This window comes from Crotalus tigris, unplaced genomic scaffold (genome assembly GCF_016545835.1).
Source record: "Crotalus tigris isolate CLP2741 ecotype Arizona unplaced genomic scaffold, ASM1654583v1 scf7180000017857.1083437, whole genome shotgun sequence".
NCBI classification, from domain to species: Eukaryota; Metazoa; Chordata; class Lepidosauria; order Squamata; family Viperidae; genus Crotalus; species Crotalus tigris.
Window position 1 is genome coordinate 324,250 of NW_024096679.1, and position 17,719 is coordinate 341,968.

A 17,719-nucleotide genomic window follows, 5' to 3' on the forward strand; every position below is an offset into this window, starting at 1 on the left:
AAAACCATATCAAAAACTTCTAATCAAAAACATCTCAGAAACAGTTAACAGACTATTACAGACACATGTATGGCATTGTAGAACACAAACCAATTAAATCTAAGTAAATAAAAAAACCCAGTTACCCAAGAAGAAAAAATAAAAGTCATCTACAACATAAAGTGTGAGGACTGAAACAGCCACTATGTATGACAAAACAGGCAGAAAACTAGCTGAGTATATCCATCAACACCAACTAGCAGCCAGAAAATATGATGAAAACTCCTTAATCTCACAATATATGGACAGACTCAACCAGAGTTTCAACTGGTTGAGCAAATAGCATCCTTCATCAAGTTTAATCCTAAAAGACTAGGGAAATCCTGGAATCCTGGTATTCAGAAAAATCAACCATCAATAGACACATTGGACTCTTGATCTTCCAGTTTCTATCCTAATGCCTAACTGATTCTCAGGACGAATTACCATTAAACAATATTTGAGCATCCAAGAAAATCAAGATTTTCTATGGCAGAAAAAAGATGCCTTCAAATAAATCAAACTAGTAATATTCACATAGTGTATGTTTTACTATTGAAAAAAATGTCGTAAATAGGTGCATAGAAAGTTTTAAAAATTAATATCTGTAAAAGAAAAGTCACCCCAAAAGCTTATTTTAAAGAAAAAGCATCTGGCATCTGTGCACTTCATGCCTTTTATCTATATAATGAAAACCTTGAGTAGTATTAAACAACAGTGTTGGCACATGCAGATATATTCCAGTGGAAAAGTTTATTGTTTGCAAGAACTGTGGGAGTTCAATAGCATTTTTTTAATGGGCACATCATGACAGCAATTGTTTTTCCGACAGCAGATGCTTCATTTCAAAGCAAAACACTTGGGGTTTTATTTTTTTTACACCATTTCGTGTGTAACCTAAACAGCTGGATTGTCTGCAGAAAGAATTGATAGGTATGCATATTCCCTACGCAGAAGCCAGTATTTAACAAGCTGTCATTTATTTAGGTATGTACAATCATCACGCCAGTCTTTTAAGCCTCCATGCCCCATGCTGTTTGTTGATCACTTTCTAAGTGGAATATCTCATTTGTGTTACAATATTCTGTCAACAGTTCACGGCTGTGAAAAAGCATTTGTACCAACAATAGGAAAAAAGCTATTATCTCTGATTCTGACTAGGTTCTAGAAATGTCAGCTCTGGGGTTTGCATAAACTCCATCTAGGCCACCAAATTCTATATAAATAGCGTATAGCTGCTCATTCATTTTCACCATACAGGATAGTCCTCAATTTCCAACGTTTATTTAGTACTAATTAAGTTAGAGTGGCACTAGAAAAATAGTGACTTGAGACTTGTCCTCACACTTACAACTGTTCTACAATACCCTTAGTCTCATGATCAGAATTCAGGCACTTGTCAACTTTACAACGATAGCAGCATCCCAGAGTAATATGATCATCATTTGTTACCTTCCCAGCCAGGTTCCCATAAGCAAAGTTAAAGGGAGAAGCTTTCCTTAAATGATCACATGATTCACTTAACAACCATGGCAGAAAAAGGTTACAGAATTGGGCACAACTCACTTAACCACTGTCTTGCTTAGCAATGGAAATTCTTGTCCCAATTGTAGTCGTAAGTCAAGGACTACCTGTAGATGAAAAATAGAAGCAGATATATTATTTGTGGTAGAAGATTACACAGTGAAGCTATCCAGATTTCTCTCAGGTTAATGACAACTGTCCATTGGCATCAGTATTGGGATTGTTTCCTAAATTCAGTTTCCCTTAATCTTGCCCTTTTCAGATGGTTATTACTGCACTTCTGGAATTCTTCTTTAAATTATGAAAATGTCGAGAAAGCTTTGCTTTAGATCAATCTCCTAGAGGTGTGGTGGCGAACCTATGGCACGTGTGCCACAGGTGGCAAGCAGAGCCCTCTCTGTGGGCACACGGGCCGTCGCCCCAGTCCTAGGCCTTCAGCTGGGTTTTGTAAATCCTTTTTGATTTAGGCCTCCGTGGCCATGTGCAAAAAAAAAGAGTTTCAATCAATCAATCAATTTCCATTTATTGTGAAAAAAAAAAAGATCTCGCAAAGTTGGAATTGATTGATTGAACTTTTTAGTCCCACCCAGTCTGCCATTACCACCGCAGCCACGCCCACCCAATGGGCCCCACCCACCCAATGGGCCACACCCACCCAATGGGCCACCCCCACCCGGCACCCAATGATACATAAGTGAGTTTTGGGTTGCAGTTTGGGCACTCGGTCTCTAAAAGGTTCGCCATCACTGTCGTAGAGAAAAGTATATGCTTTTTTCTTTCCCTTTGTCCTTTAATTGTCTTCACAAAGCTTGACTCATTAAGTAGGAAAACATTTTCCATTTTAACATTAGAATGGGTAGTTCAGAGAGATGCTGGACTGTTTTCAGGGACTGAGGTATCTGTCTTTTTTGAATTACATACAATTTTGCGCCAAGCTGTATCGGGACTTTAGATTGGGGGGGGGGAACATTGAAGTATGGCATGTTTTGGAACCAAGTAAATGCAAGCTGAGTGGCTTCCAGTTGAAGCAGAAAGATCTTGAGGGTTGTAGCAAAGCACTTCTCACACCATACTGTACTAGAGATGTTGCCATTTTAATGGGGCTTTTACATGTGACCTCTTCTCTGTATTAATGAGCAATGAGAGAACTCAATGGTTGCAAATGCCATGTGATTTTGTGTATTTGCATTAATAGATTTGTGCCTCAACAATTGCTCGACAGATAGGAATGCTAAAAATTGCTCTTTGCTGAAGTATGAAAGCGATCTCCCTTCCAGGTAATCTTAAGCTTCGTAATAAAGACTCTGATTGGAATTTACTGGCTGTTTGTGAATAAAAGTCTCTGCTAAGAGTGATCCGAAGAATTATTAGTGGATTTTCTAGGATGCTTTCCCCTTCAAATTAAACTTTAAAGCATTGCGTTGGAAATCATCCTGTTGGGTACTAACTTAAAGTAGCAAAGAATTGTGAACTCTGTGTGTATGTTTGTTCCTGTTCAATCTTGAAATGTTATATTATTTAAAAGGCGCATGCATTTACTGTTGATTGAATTGGACACTCCCCAACATCAGTTGTCTTTCGGGTGAATGCCAGAAATATTTCTTTTCCCTTGATTTAATTTTCCTTTGTAGCCGTAATGGTAGTTGTGACTAAACTGGCTCTCTCTTTTGAGATCTCTTATTTATAACCATTCATTGTGAAGGATTTGACCAGAGAAAAACCAGTGGCCAATAAAATAAAATACTTTTGGCAGAACCTTCCAGAGCCATCGGTTTTGTTACGGTTAGTAAAATTCAAAATATTTTTATTATATGGCTGGTCAATTACAATAATTACACTTCTGCTTACAACCTTTGCAATATTGTTATATTGTAGAAAGGATTCAGGGGCTTAAGAAAAAGTAACTGCCATATAATTGGGAAAATGACCAGCACATTGCCTGTCAACACTATCTTTAAACTAAAAATTAGGTCATAAATTAAACAATATATTCAAAGGCATTTACAGATGATTAATAGAACAATATGTTGATTATTGGCAATACTGATCTGTTTTATTCTGCTGTCTTAATTCCTCAGTTCTGTCTATCTATCCTTCTCCCATTTTACTCTCATTTTAATCCTGATTTACAGAGTAGGCAAATACAGTATACAATGGCTTTGTACTGGTTCCCTAAGTTTCACAGCTTAATTGGAATCCACATGTATATCTTCAAGTTTAAGTCTAAAATCACCCAGTGCATCCCTATCAGTTTGAATAATGCAGCCTTGACACCTTAATCCCTCTCTCAGGTTAACCAGATCTTAAAAGGAGGCCTGCATGAAAACCATACAAATAAATCCAAACAAGAATCTCAGACAAATTCTGGTTTTATGGATATGATTCAAAAGAGAAGAATCCTAATGAAAGGATTCAGAGCTCTGCACCATTTAATGAAGTTGTTCAGTCTTCTGCCTACAAGAAGGCGTAACTGATTCTCTGGTTTCTTCTTTTGGTTGAAATGTTGCAAATAAACCTTACACAAATATTTTGTGCACCAGGAATAAATTTTGCTCTGCTTATATATGCTGTATATGTGTATTTAGAGCAATGAACTGTCTAGAAAGCAGGATCTCTGCATTTAATTCTGTTAAAGGTCCTTGTGATGAGGTGGCAGCTTTCTCAACTTGTAAGCACATGTAACATTTTGAATGTGTATCACAAGTACTTTTACAAAATGGCTGCCAAGGTGAGTGGGGCTGGTTATAGGCCACCTATTTATCATGGTATGAACTTTGAGGATGCTACTAATTATATTTATGACATTGTGGGATGCTTTCTTCCATTTCTCTCCCCTTGCCTTCCCCTAGATAGATGAGCAGTAAAAGCACTGGACTACAGCTGTTTTTAAAGTCTAAGGCAGAGATCATCAACCCCCAACTACTGGGCCCTGAGCTATTCGGAAATGGCTCATAGAAGCTGCATGCATGCACATATCCATACTTGTGCAAGCAGCAGACGAGTGCATGCATGCATGCTCCATTTGCACGAGTGGCAGACATGAATGCCAGCCACTCCTGCAAATGGAGCTGCACTTGTGCGTGCTTGCCAACCACTTGTGTGGAACCATCCCCTCTCCTCTCCCCCCCGCCAGTCCGCAAAGCTAGAAAAAGTTGGGGTACTGTTGTCTAAGGAATCAATCCATTGTTCATAATATCTAAGAAAACAAATGGCACCTACAAGACATCCAAAGGAATTACTGGGAATAAAGGTGACGTTAGAAGTTTGTGATTGTGCTCTGCAGCGTTCCAATTCTTCATTTAATTTTTAAACTTAAAAAAAAAAGTAAAATGTATGCAGCTGGAGAGACGAGCCGCTGAGAGCCAAGGGAAATGTTTTTAGTTATACGTGTCCAGAAGATCCTCATTCAGAGGCACCCAAGACTCAACACAGTATTTGCTGCAGTATCCCTTTTCTAATTTACAGGTTTTGTTTGTGGTAGTATGTTCAAGGCTGGAGAGAATAGGAGTCATACTCTGAAGATAGAGCTCTAGTATCTGTAGCAGTCTGTAACTACAAAGGGCCAAGATACTGCATCCCCTGATAACTTCTCTTTTCTGTGTTCCTAGAGGTAAGCAAAGGAGGATTGAAGCAGAAACATTACCATTATTCCTTCTTGATGTCTATATTTCTAAATCAAAATTTTCTGGCAAATTTTACCTATTGTTCAAATAATGATTGTTTCTATCTACCACTTCCCAAAACTTATTAGGAGAAGATCTCTGCTTTGTAAGCCCCTTCCTTTTCTATATGATTAGGCACAGAACATAGTTATTCAACATCTGTGATTTGAATTCTGTTTATGAATAACAAAGAGAAAGAATATATGGCTCTAGGACCTACCTGTAATGTTATTCTCCATGAGTGGAAACTCTGTAAGAATTGTGCCTGGCTAGATGTCATGGTATCTTAGACATGATCTGAACCTAATCTTATTTTATCTCCATTTTTATAGGTTTTTTTCTCCCCACTAAATGAAATATACCCTATATTCTCTATATCATATGTTCTGGGCAATCATTTCTTTTGTTGAATATGAGTGGTTTTTTGGGGGGAACAGCTGTAAAAAGAGGTAGAATTATTGTACTGCGTGCCAGTTTACCTCATCCCTTGTAATAATAACAGGGTCAAAATGGTAGAATTGAACCAATAAAAAGAAGAGCTTCATCAGTAAAATTAGTATATGAGTGGATTTGGGGAATAACATTAATGCTGTGTCTACCTGCTCTATGCCCCTTTTTGCTCTTGTATAAATCTTTTTTTTTATAACCCTCTTTCTTTTATATCTTGCACTGCTTCTAAAATTCATTTGTGGAACTCAAGGGATGTCAAATTAAGTAGACTTTAAAAACAACCAGTTTTGTAATCTCTGTGGTAATCCTATGGAATGTTAAACCTCAACAATGTCATGCAAGCAGTTCTCTTATTTTACGCACAGTTATGAAAAAGGGCTTTGGTTATAATTCATCTCTGTTTAAACCTGTTTCCATTCATAATGAATAAAAGTCACACTTAACCCACATTAAGGTGATTTGAGTGTCCTCCGTATCCCATGGTTTCTGTTTGGCTGACATGATCTGATAGTAGGTGTGCGAACTGGGTTCCCTTGAACTAACAGTGCCATCATTTCAGATCCACAAAATGTGCCATACTCTTAGCAGTGCCTGCCCTCTGGAATTAAGACCCCCTTTGAGATCTACATGGCTACCATCTTGATAGTGTTCTGAAATGCCTTCAAAATTTAGCTGTTTTTTCCAGGCCTTTGGGGTAAGGTGAATGAATCCCTTGTTTGAGGCATTGTAACATTTGGTATGAGGTCCAGATTGCCTTCCTGTAATTACCCTGAAATTCTCTTTGGATTAATTTTTATTGCATTCCTATTTTCTTTTTGTTTTTTTATGTTGTTGTTCTTTGTGAACTGCCCAGAGTCACTTGGAGTCAGGCACCATCAAAATCAAATCAAGTCGGTTCATGTCATTATTAAGATAAAGTTTTTGTTGGTGTATTATCAACTGGTTGGGGAGCTAGTGAATTAAATATTATCTTAATTAGATTTGGTCACAGTTTTTTTAATTATAGCAACCAGAACAGAATACTTATATAGAAGTATTAAATAAGATATGTAGAAATATGAAATATTGAGTTTGCCACTTTTGTAGTTTGCTATACAATTATAGTATGCTGTTCATACTCTCAACTTGTGTTTTTCTTGTTGCTTTTTCTTGTTAGGGTATACTTTTGTGCGTTTTCATTTTTCTCGCTACGTATTCTGTTTAGCTTAATCTTTTTTTAAAAAAAAAAGGGGAGGGGGGGAGAAAAAAAATGTCAGCAGGATTCCCCATTTGAACCTCTCTGTGCAGGAGATTGTACCGATGCTGCATACTAGAGAAGTCCTTAAAAAAAAAACTTTCTGAGATTTAATAATGATGTATAAAAGTATTTGCAATATAAGGAATACTTAAAACAACGATGTACTCTTGTTAGGAAATAGAGTATGTTCAATTAGGTTTGGTAGTACAATTAGAGAACTGTTAGGATCTATGGGATTTATTTATAATGTTAAGTTTTTTAGTAAAAACCAGCAGACTGTTCAGTTACAGATTAAGATTAGTTGACTACAATATTGAACTATTGCTGGTGCTAAAAAAGTTGAGCCATTGTGCCCGTTGTAACAAAAGATATGTTCTTGTTATTCTAAAGTACATGTTCTGAAGAAGCAATTGTCTTAAAACATTGTAAAAAAGAAGTCAAAGATATGTCTCCTAATCAGGAATCTCAATTGTTAAAGTCAGCTTAGAGGAATTCCAGAGAGCTATGCAGTTCCAGAAAAACAGGTTTAAATGTAATGCAACCTCCACTGCTGAGTTGTTTAGTTAACAGAGTCTGAAATTACTTTCCCCAAGATTGGATGTTGCCTGTTTTGATGTGTGTTGAAAGACCATAACATCTAACTCTTTAATGGAGAGATGAAACCGCACCTGTGTTATTAATTCACGGCAAGGTCACCATGAGATATTTCTTCAAGTGGTTCTCAACCTTTTTAATGCCGCGACCCCCAACCGGTCGTAAGTCGAGGACTACTCAACCGGTCGTAAGTCGAGGACTACTCAACTGGTGCAGTACCGTTTGCAGAATGGGACTTTTGGGGGGCTCAGCAGGGCAGAGACAGCCTGGACAATTCCTATTGGCTTTTGAAAGCCAATAAAATTAGACTCTATTCAAGAGAGTCTATTCTATTGGCTTTCAAAAGCCAATAGAATAAAAGGGAGTAGCACAGCTAAGGAAAAGGGGAATAAAATGGCGGACTGCGTTGTTTGGCGACCCCCGTGAAATGGTCGTTCGACCCCAAATGGGGTCCCGACCCACAGGTTGAGAACCACTGATCTAGTAGCTATAGAAAAAGAACCTCATCTGAAAACTTGGGAATGTTAACAGGGCAGAGTTTCAGTATTTTATTATGATAACTATTTCCTTTAAAAAATTAGCTCCATTGAATTAGTGTTTTCAGCAATGTGCTTAACTCTTTTATGGATAATTGATCGTTCTTCTGTGGATGCAACATGTACAATAAGGGAGTAATATTTGGAGAATTAATCTGGCAGAACCACAACAGAAAGAGTGCATATAGGGAAACAGATGTACAAGTAGTCCTCAACTTACAACAGTTTGTTTAGTGACCATTCAAAATTACAGCGGCACTGAAAAATGTGACTTATGACCGTTTTTCATAGTCATGACCCGTTTCAGCATCCTTATGATGATGTGATCAAAATTTTAATGCTTGGCAACTGTCTTGTATTTATGACGGTTGCAGTATGCTCGTGTCATGTGATCAAGTTTTGCGATCTTCTGACAAAGTCAGTGAAGAGGCTAAATTCACTTAAGAACCGTGTGACTAACTTAACGACTGCAGGGATTCACTTAACAACTGTGCAAGAAAAGTTGTATAATGGGGGCAAAATTCATTTAACAAATGTCTCACAAATTTTGGGCTCAATTGTGGCTGTGCCAAACTTAGACGGACCTATTTCTGTAGAACTGGGCTGCAACTTTTCAAAAACCCTTTTCTGAAATAGCTGTGTTAAATGCTAATTAATTGTATTCCGTTCCGTTATTAAATTTAAGCAGGCAATAAATGGATATTAAAAATGTTCAGGAATTTTATCAGTGTTATCATTGTTTTCTATCTGAGATGTCCTGTGAAAGAAATGGATATTCCAAATGCCTAGGAAGTTGTAAAGTGACTAGATAACCAAAGACAGACTTTAATTTGGGACTCTCTAGGTAGGATAATTGGATTAATATGCATCATGTAGAGCAGTGGTTCTCAACCTTTTTAATGCCGCGACCCCCAACCAGTCGTAAGTCGAGGACTACTCAACCGGTCGTAAGTCGAGGTAAGGAAAAGGGGAAAAAAATGGCGGACTGCAGTGTTTGGCAACCCCTGTGAAATGGTCGTTCGACCCCAAATGGGGTCCTGACCCACAGGTTGAGAACGACTAATGTAGAGCATAATTTATATTTTCCAGTATAAGTACATTGAACTAGTTTCTTTCATTTTTGCAAAAGCTTTGGAGGAGGCCTAGCAGGAGTCGGCAGCATCAGCCTTGGCAGTTCTGGACTGGTCTGTTATGATAGGGACTTAGGCAAGAATTTTTATACAATTCTGGGAAGCATAAAAATCAAGCCTATATGGATCATGCATGGTTTGCTCTAATGTCAGCCCTTTAAGGTAGACCAGAGTTCAATTTGCTGCTTTATTGCTCAAAGCTATACACGGGACTGACGGTTTACATATGGGTAAGACTAGATAAGGTTCCTCAGCTTTCAAAGCGGGGTCAAACTTTGCCCATGTAAGGATTCCAGACTAATTCCCCATTTGACTCCTCCCCCTGGCTCAGCTAATCTCTCTCCAATAAATTGACTGCTATATCTGGCAAACAGGAGCTCTGCTTCCTTGTTTTCCTAGTTGCCTTGGGAAGACTTTACAATCTTTCACAATTATTCTGCTTTCGATCTTCAGCAATGGTCTTTTGCATATACAATTGTTGTTTGTGTACTTTTCCAACAGTGGGGCAAAGAAGAGGAGTTAGGGACCATTGGTCAAATTTTCTTTAAGTTTTTCTGTTTCTAATATAAATTTACAGGATGAATGGATGGGTAAGTAGCTAATTGTTTCTTATTTTGTGGTTTAAGAAAGTAAATATAGAGAATATACTGGAAGAAATATTGTTTTATAACCAGCAATGCATAGATATTCATTTCTTGATTATGAAGATAGCTTATTTTAATGTTTTTATCGTTGGTGTTTATTTTATTATTTGATGTGCAGTTTAACTCTTTGACAAGTGCATAACCTTAAGTGAAATTAATAGTTTCAAAATTACCCCATTTGGGGCTTTCTTTCTAATTATTTGTATTGCAGTAAAGATTTGCTGCCGTTTAACTGAAGCAGTTTCTTTCCTTATGTGATGAAGAACAGACACTGAACAAGAAATATTTTCAAAAGTTTTTTTTTTGTCACCAACTGATTCTACTTATTTAAACAATAACAGGTTTCTGGAAGGAATAGTTTGTAATTATTTTGAAAATGTTCACAAGCGCCTCAGCTAATTAAATAAGAACAACTGGCTACTGAATTAACAAATTATTAAGTGAACTACTTTCGAAATTACAGATAGTCCTCAAGTTACGACAATTGAGCCCAACATTTTGGTTGCTAAGCAAGACATTTGTTAAGTAAGTTTTGTCCCATTTTACAATCTTTCTTGCCACATTTGTTAAGGGAATCACTGCAGTTTGTTAACAACATGGTTGTTAAGTGAATCTGGCTTCCCCATTGACTTTGCTTGTCAGAAAGTCCCAAAAGGTGATCACATGACACTGCACCCGTCATAAATATGAATCAGTTGCCAAGCATCTGAATTTTGATCACATGCCGCATTGGTCATAAGTATGAAAAATGGTCATAAATCACTTTTTTCATTGCCATTGTGGCTTTGAATGGTCAATAAATGAATTGTTGTAAGTCGAGGAATGCCTGTATATTTTTTGTAATTTAATATATAGAAACAGTGTATAAATGTTTCCATTTGGATGCAACAGAAATTTCAGTAAAATGTAAATTACATTTTAAAAGAGGTATTTTAACCAAAGAGGGGTAGAAAAAGGGGCACATTTTTCTTTCCGATGTACTTAATTGCTAAGGAAGTAAGAGCAACAGAGAGAACTGAAATTGATATTACAGTGATGTCTAAAGAAAACAAAAACCTAGGAAGATGGAAAGAAAATGTTTTGGTTTATTCTTTACAGGGCTTGTTTTTCAAAGATCTGACTTCCTTGATAAGTTTGAAAAACCAGTTTTTGTTGGAGGGAGTTGCATCCCCAAACAGGAAAATTTTATTTGCATGATTTCAGTACCAATCCCCAGAAGAACCGTTGAGAGATAATTACAAGCTAAGCTGTGTTTTTAATAGTTAGGATTTCCTTTTTGTTTGTGGAAAGGCACTGTTTGGGAGGAAGAGCGTGCAACGGCAATACAAAACTGTTGTACCAGTATCTTCATGAATTATGGGAATTATACTGTTGTGCATATTCTAGGATGGGCTGGAAGGTGGATGTTGTTGCTGATCTCCCTCCATCTGATGATGGGTTTACATCAGGGGTCTTCAAACGGCCCTTTTATGACTTGATGACTTCAACATGATAGCAGTGTTCCAACATCTCAGGGGCTGCTACAAAGAAGAGGGAGTCAAGCTATTCTCCAAAGCGCCTGAAGGCAGGACAAGAAGCAATGGATGGAAACTAACCAAAGAGAAGAAGCAACCTAGAACTTAGGAGAAATTTCCTGACAGTTAGAACAATTAATCAGTGGAACAACCTGCCTCCAGAAGTTGTGAATGCTCCACGTTTTTAAGAAGAGACTGGACAGCCATTTGTCTGAAATGGTATAGGATTTCCTGCCTGAGCAGGGGGTTGGACTAGATGACCCCCAAAGTCCCTTCCAACTTTATTATTATTATTATTATTAAACTTAAAATTCTCTCCATGACTCCAGTGTTGGCTTCAAAACATTTGAAGATTTCAGCCCAAATCATGCCAATTATAGGAGATGAATTCATCTTGTACCGTAAGTTATAGTCTGATCTGTACTAAATAGCCAAAGCAATTGTTCATTCTTTTCTTATTCTCCAGTTTTATTTTGGAGCTCAGTGTCAACATGACAATCAGGTTATTCACTCTTCGTACAGGCAGTGTCAGTATTTCAAAACAAATTGGAAGATAATTTTCCATGGCAAGCAGTAAATAATACGATGTCCATATGGGATGTTGGCAATGGTTTACACTAGAACATATTTCCCCAGTCTGGTTCTTTGCAGACATTATTTTGCAATTAGGATCAGAATCTCCATTGCTAAGCAAGGCGATTGTTAAGTGAGCTGTGACCTTTCTTGCTGTGGTTATTAAACAAATCACTGCAGTTGTTAAGTGAGTGGCCCTTGGTGCTCTCTGAGCTTGCTTGTTTTCTTGCAGACGTTTCATTACCTGAACTAGGTAACATCATCAGTAGTGTCACCTCCGTTCGTCGTCGTCCAATGAAACATTGGACAGGCGGCCCCCTCTACCAGGGCTCCTCCTGAAAGACAAAAAGTCATGGGTGAGCATACGCTGCCTCAGGCTCCGTTCCCTGGCTTTTCCGGGCAACGGCGATGAAATGTCCGCACCAACCGGGAGGCGTGGACGTCCTCCTCCCCCACCCAGGATGCATCGGAGAGGTATCCCACCTCTTCCACCTGACTAGGTACTGCACTCGTCCGTGGCGGGTCTGGAAATCCAGTATCTCCTTACTTCATAATGGGCACCTACGACTGGTCCTGGTGCTTCAGTTACAACTTTGGGGAGGGAACCCTGGACTAATTTTAGCAGGCTCCCATGAGGATGTACCTTCCCTAGGAATCAGGGTAACCGTAACCGTACAGTTACTGGGTTAACCACCTGCGGGACTTGACAAGTAGTAGTAACAAGGAGTAGTATTGCTTGCTGTCAGTTTATGTTCTGATGTCTTGCCTGTCAGTGTTGATGGGGATGGTCTTAGAGCAGAGGTGTCAAACTGCCGGCTCATGGGCCGGATGCGTCATGCTGAAACCGTGCCCACCCCAGCTCGGGCAATCGGGAAAAAGTCGTGACACATCGTGACATGTCACGTGACATGACGAGTTTGACACCCCTGTCTTACAGAATCTTTAGTTGGACTGTTTGCTGCCGGCTTCTTTGGCAGTTTCTTGACTGGGATATTGTTTACTTGATTGTTGGTCTGATGTTGACCTTGGGGTTAATGTATGCTGATCTGGGTGCTGATTGCTGGTGGAGAGGTAGTTGGGTCTTTTTATTCCCTTTTGGGCTGGTTCAATAGTACGATTCAAATATGTAAACAACCAGTTCTCTGTGTGGATGCCGCTTCCGAAAGTCCATTATGGGCCTGGGCAACAAAAAATTAGCTACCGGTTCTGCCCATCCCACCACTGGGCTGGTTGTTAAGTAAATCAGGCAGTCATTAAGCAAATCCAACTTCCCCCATTGATTTTGATTGTTGGAAGTTGACTGAGAAGGTTGCAAATGATGATCACATGATCTGAGGATGCGACAACCATCACAAAAAAGATGCCATCATAAACACATCGTAAATTTTGATCACATGACTGTGGGGATGCTGCGATAGTCGTAAGTGCAAGGATCAGTCATACGTTACTTTTTCAGTGCTGTTGTAATTTCAAACAGTCGCTAAACGAATGGTTGTAAGTAGGTGAGAACTACCTGTAAACGGGATTTTAATTTGAGCCTTTTAAATAATAAAAAAACACCTTTGAAGTAGTTACCTAAGGAAAAGTCACTTTCATTTTGGAATTAGTTTTGCCCCACAAATCATGAGCTTATTGCACCAGGTGGTCACTCTGACAAGCTACTCAAGAAGCAAAAATTGTGTGTGTAAAAGTTTAACCAGTGTTTTTTTTTTCTTTGAACAAGCAAACTAAACAAGAGTTTTATTAGGAAAACTTTTGTAGAGAAAGGTCCAGCTTTTGTGCATCTTTAGTAACAGAACCAAACAGATTTAAAAGCCTGACAAACGATTCAATTAATTTTGTAGTTAACATCTGTTTTCTATAATTAGGCATCTATAGTTCAGATTCAATTCCTTCATGAGGCTTATTTTATTGAGCGTGGCAAAGAATAGTACCATGGGAACGGTCTTCTGTTTTTGTTGCAAAAATGAAAGATGTCAACGTCAAACAAATTGCATCTGGAAGTCAGGGAATAGATGTGTCTATTTTTTTTTTAATGTTAAGAAACTCTGTTTAGACCACATGTTGTTCTAAACAACCATATCTGTATATTTTAAATATACATCTCCTGAGACCTAGAAAATAGTGATGGTTAAGCAAAGCCTTCTGTCCCACATTCCTAAAAATGGCTATCCCAGATGGATATTTACCTGTAATAAAACCTCCAACTATTTCATACAATTCTCCTTCTAGCAAATTTCCCAGTTACCTCTTGAGAGAGAATAAGGTATATGTTTTAGGCATCGTATAAATATAAGCTCACTAACGAAAACCCTTAAATCAGTGTTTCCAACCTTAGCTTTAAAAAGTTTGGACTTCCCAGAATTCCCCACCCAGTCAGGGGATTTTGGGAGTTGAAGTCCATACTTCTTAAAGTTTCCAGGTAGAGAAACACTGAGCATATTTACTGGGATAAAATCAGGTTTTCCTGATTTTCTAAGGATTATTTTATTTTCTTTATATCCCAGCTTTATTATTTTTACAAATAACTCAAGGCAGCAAACATATTCAACACAACTTCCTCCTCCTATTTTCTCCACGACAACAATCCTGTGAGATGGGTTGGGCTGAGAGTGAGTGAATGGCCCAAAGTCTGCCAGCTGGCTTTCCTGGCTAAGGCAGAATTTGAACTCACAGTCTCTTGGTTTCTAACCTGGTGCCTTAGTCACTACTAGACCAAACTGGATTACCTCCCTCAGTCCAGGGAGCAGCTGTTGTTCACAAGAAGTGGAAAATGCAGTTGTTTAGTTCAACTGGTTGAAACACGTGCCAAGAAGATAGATTATAGTTGCTTGAAGAGCCATATTTTGGGGGAATCATTAAAGAAATGGCTAACCTAATAGGTACGGAGGAATGATGGAACCTTAGGTCATTCAGAAGATGTATTTTGATTGACTGTATTACTTAAAAGAGTTTTGGATTCTATTCAGTATAATCCTTTCTTTTCATGACTCCGTCTGTATAAGGGCCACAAAACTAAATTTCCTTTCCTTTTCTTCTTCCTTTCCCCTACAGTAAGCATAGCTGAATGCTTACCAGGTCAAAATGGAAAATGTGCATTCTTTTCTGATTTTTGAATGTACTATGCTAAACTATATATTTTCTGGCAATCTTCCAGCATAACAGGCTTTCTAATTGAAAGCAACCCTTGCTTATTGCTGACCTTCAGACTATTTGTGGCTTTGCTGGGAATGTGGGCCAACATTTGTTGTGCTCAAGACACTTAAAAAACACACAATATCCTAAGGGATTAAAATGTGGTGTTGAGTTGTGTGGGGAAGTAATATTGCTATGGTAACCTAAGATCGTTTATGTTCATTCTTTCATGGTTCTTCTACTGTAAATGGAAAATACAGCTGTGAATTTAAACTGTCCTCCCACCCCTTTTGACTATTATTTGTCAGCATTTTGTCCTTTTGTATCTATAGACTAACTTGTTTTAAAACCAAGGAACCTAACTTTTTAATGTTGATAAATATATTTAAACTTGAAGTTCAGGGATTTCTGTAATGTATGTGAATTTTAGAAAATGCCCTTCCGACCATTATACAAGATGTTATTTGTGGAACAAAACAAAACATTTAATTGAGTCTGGATTCATGATTTGGAATATTATTGATTCCATTGAGAATGAAGTTAACCATGATCAAGTCCCTTTAGCTATGGGGTGGTGGTGTCTGTTCTAAGTCTGGCTTTAATCCCTAATGTGTTACATTAGGTTGGTTTTAATAAACTGCTTCTTTTGGCCATAGTCCAATCTTTAAATGGTCTACACACTTCATGAATATTTCTGAGGTGATTGAAAATCAGAGTTGTGTAATTTGTAGAACATTTCTTTGTTAATAAATGATCAAGAGTTTTACGCACCAGGGGAAACAAGAAATAACCTATTAAATATTGTTTCTGTAAGACTCATGGCATCCTAAGTCCTCTACTTGACATTTTATTAGCACAGAATGCAAAAGAAATCAGCCCAAACATCACATGTAGTAGGAATCTTCCCATCCAATTTCAAGTACTTTTATTTATTTATTAAATTTATATGTCACCCATCTTTAATTTAAATTTGTTTAAACTGATAAAAATAAAAAAGGACACCTCCGGATGTGGAAGACCTGTTTCTTTAAGTCAGGTGTACATTCAGGACATATATAAATATGAACCCTTGCATCCTTCCAAAATGTGTCGGAAGAAAGATCTTATGTGAACAATATTTTCCTACTACATTTCTTGATTTACAATCACAATTGGGACCAGAATTTGCACTGCTAAGCAAGGTGGTTGTTGAATGAGTCGTGCCCATTTTGCAATCTTTTTGCCACGTTGCTAAACAACTCATTGTGGGTAAGTGAATCATCCAGTTGTTGAGCAACATCTGCTTCTCCCATTGATTTAACGTCGGAAGATGACTGGGAAGGTTCCAGGTGGCAATTACATGACCCTGGGATTCTGAAACTGTCACAAATACATTCTGGTTGCCAAGTGCCTGATTTTTGATCATGTGATTGTGGGGATGCTGCAACAGTTGTAAGTTTGAGGACCAGTTGCAAATCACTCTTTTCATCTGTGCAATGGTAACTTCAAATGGTCACTAAATGAATGGTTGTAAGTTGAGGACTACTTGTATTTATTCAATTATTCCTCTGCTTTTTAACCATCTGCAGCTCCGGTGAATACAGTTGAAGATATGCATCTGTAAAAGGAGTTCTCAATTTGGCAACATTTCATTTAGTGACCGTTTGAAGTTACAGCGGCATTAAAAAAAAATTACTTGTGACTGTTTTTCACACTTACAACCGTGGCAGCATTCTCAGGGTCATGTGATCAAAATTCAGATGATTGGCAACTCTCATATTTATGACGGTTGCAGTGTCCCGAGGTCGTGGGTCACTTTTTGTGATCTTCTGACAAGCCAAGTCAGTGGGGAATCCAGATTCACTTAGCAACTATGTTACTAATTTAACAACTGCAGTGATTCACTTAACAACTGTGACAAGAAGAGTCGTAAAATTGGGGCACAACTCACTTAACCAATGTTTTGCTTAACAACAGAAATGTTGGGTTCAGTTGTGGTTGTAACTCAAAAGCAACCTGTATTGTAACTAATGCAGAATTTATTGCACAGTCCGACCGCCTTCCTCACTAAATGTATATATGTATCTCTGCTAGTGTCTTTGGAAGTCTGTATGTCTTTCTATTCAACTATGGCTGGATTGTAGCCAATAAAATCTGGATGCTTGGAACAAAGCAAAGACTTTAAATACAGTCTCCAATTTGTATTCAGGGAAATCTGAGTGTGTTTGTGTTTCCACACATGATTGAAAATTGAGCCTTTCACATCCTTCCTTCTCCAGCTTCATAATGCAGCCCGTGTTTTGTTTTTTGTTTTTTAATATTTGGAAATGGGGAAGACATTCTAAACAGCAGAAGAAATGGAAGAGAACATCTTCATTTGAAGTTAGCAAAACATCTGAACTTATTGGAAGCAAATGTAAAAAGAAGTACAGCAGTGTGACTATATATCTTTGAGGAGTCCAAATTCTGCTTTTATTAACTGGTTTTGAGAACTGCCTTATAATTTAATTAGTGTAAGAAAACTGCTGTGGATAATGGTGACAGAGATGGGAAGGGTTAACTTTTGGCAAAACGTTTTCTTGGATGAAACAAAAGCAACACTGAGGCAAACTCTTTGAGATAAAGCCCACTTTTCAGATTTTATATAATTATATAAATAAATATCAATAAAATACTTTGAGGGGCGTCCATTATAGAAATTCAGCCTTTAGTTCAATATGGAA

General features: G+C 37.9%; 1 protein-coding gene across 3 annotated transcripts in view; it reads left to right on the forward strand.

The window, feature by feature from the left end:
* TGFBR3 (transforming growth factor beta receptor 3) overlaps positions 1-17,719 on the forward strand; it is a 154,350-nt gene that overhangs the window by 34,908 nt on the left and 101,723 nt on the right. Inside the window, exon 2 of one of the 3 annotated variants that reach the window (XM_039343519.1) lies at positions 5,008-5,152. The exons of the other annotated variants lie outside the window; for them this stretch is intronic. The gene's annotated coding sequence lies outside the window, so the exon portion shown is untranslated. The remainder of the gene's footprint in view (positions 1-5,007; positions 5,153-17,719) is intronic. 3 annotated transcript variants of the gene reach the window in all.